At 43.6% G+C, this 2218-nt stretch overlaps 1 pseudogene; it reads right to left on the reverse strand.

The window, feature by feature from the left end:
- Positions 1-1019: 1019 nt before the first annotated feature.
- Positions 1020-1911, reverse strand: LOC693287 (large ribosomal subunit protein eL6 pseudogene; annotated as a pseudogene).
- Between the last annotated feature and the right edge of the window lie 307 nt (positions 1912-2218).

Below are 2218 nucleotides of genomic sequence, written 5' to 3' on the forward strand. Positions count from 1 at the left end.
CAAATTGGAGACTGTCAAGCAGTCAGTGAGTCCCCTTGAAATACTGAGGCACACTAAATTCATTAAAAGTAGCCATCCAGAAGGCTAAGGGAGACAGCCTTCAGTGATTAAGAAAGAAATTCAGACTTGTGACTGCCACCTGATGAGCAATCTAATTTTAAAAGCATCGACATTCTTCATAAAATCATCAACATTCTTCCAACAGTTATCTCAACACTAATCTGTACTCTGAACAGCCTAAGTCTACTACGATCATGCCTTTGTTAGTCAGCCTTTGCTGCTTCCAAATCACATCCATTTGCCAGGGTTGAAGCACTCAGTTTACCCCCACACAGACTTTCCAAATCCTCACATTAACGGTCACCTTCTGGATCAACACATGCCAAGCTGTCCTCTTTTTCTCTTACCAGGTTTTCAGACTTAAAGATCTTTGCATTCCCTAAATCTCCACTTCCTAAGGTTGAATGTCCCTTGTTTCTTCAATTGCTCTTCATGAGACATCATTTCCAGACCCTTGATTATCCGGGTCTCTCCTCATGGGATACAGTTTCTCCTGTCAATATCCTTCGTTCACTGTGGTACTTGCGACTCCACGTGGTAGTGTCTTAGGCTGGGCTCTCCCAGAAGCAGCCCTCGGAAGAGGATTAAAATGGGGATGGGTACTTGGAAGGTGATCCCAGTAAGCATGAGTAGGAAGTGAGGAAGTAAAACAGGGAAGGGGAAGACACTAATACAGGCTGTGTTACTGAGCCTGTACTGCTATGAGCAAGGAAGGCTGGGGCATGTCATTCATGCTTCAGATCACTGGGACACTCTATAGAGCTTACTCTCAGAGTTGTCTCACCTATGGGTGAAGGACCTGGGATATTTGTCCAGTCTCCTATCCATTATTAGTATTCTGTACAATCTGATAAGCACAAATAGTTGTAAACATTCACAACCTTTTCAGTATAATCCAGTAGTCTTTAATTTGTTTTTCTTTTTTTTTTTTTTTTTAGTTAGCTATTTAATGAGGGTCTTAAGATATTTAGAACACCAATTTGTGAGGATAAATTCCATTCGTCAGGGCAAACACAGATCGCAGGTAGCCCTGGAGCTGAGGAACAGCTTTGATTTTTGGTAGAATTTGTGAGTCCACAGCTTTCTGATCAATCTTGCGCTGCTCCGTAATCTCGTATTTCTCTTTTTCTGTGTCGAAGATCTCACCTTCCTGGTGTCTGGGCTTCCGCAGCTGCTGCTTCTTGAAGTAAGCATCAGTAAGATGTTTTGGGATTTTGACACTGCTGATATCGATTTTGGTTGAGGTGGCAATGACAAATTTCTGGTGTGTTCTTCGTAGAGGAACTCGATTGAAGACCAGAGGACCAATCACAAGTAACAAGCCACTAGCCAGCTGCTTCAGGAAAACCACCCTCTTGCCCCTGTGGCATCCAGTGAGGATGATCAGAACGGTCCCGGGGGGAATGCTGGCTCGCAGTTTTCTCACGTGCTGACTGAAGGGTTTTTTGCCGTGGCTCAACAGCTTTCGAGGCACATCTTCAGTAGGATAATATCTGGGCATTTTGCGAAGTTTAACCACCCGGGTACTGCCGTTCTTGTCACCACCAACTGGTTTTGTAAGAGTTGCAAGAACCTTCTCCTTCTTTTTCTTTTCAACCTTGGCTTTAGCGGCTGAGTACTTCCTCTTGTACATGGCCTTTCTGGAATACATGGCAGATCGGGAACATCTGCCAATTCCTCTGACAAGGACAGGGTTGCCGCTGCTGGGGCGTCCCCTTCTTCAGCTTCTTAGCCTTGAGGCTACCCTTTTTCACCTTGCCACCAGCGTCGGCCTTCTTGGCTTTGGGTTTCTTCTCTTTCGTATCTGGCTTCTCAACTTTTTCACCCGCCATCTTGCAAGATGGGAAAGAGCTAATTTGTTTTTCATACAGCTGAATCATACCCTGGAGTCCTCCCAGATACACCGTCAGTGCAAACCCCTGGATTTCCTCGTGGATAGCCAAATCTCTGCCAACTTGTATATGAGCAACTTATGTATTTATTATTTATGCATTTATTATTATATATCATATATTATATTATATATATTATTTACTTATGCATTGCTGATCTCTCTGATTTGGTTAATTGAGATGTGGGACTCCAACATGTTACGATTACTCTTCAGCCTGCCATTTCCCTGGCTTCAACTTTCTGTTTCTTTGATTTCCTTTGGCAT

Source organism: Macaca mulatta, chromosome 16 (assembly GCF_049350105.2).
Source record: "Macaca mulatta isolate MMU2019108-1 chromosome 16, T2T-MMU8v2.0, whole genome shotgun sequence".
NCBI classification, from domain to species: domain Eukaryota; kingdom Metazoa; phylum Chordata; class Mammalia; order Primates; family Cercopithecidae; genus Macaca; species Macaca mulatta.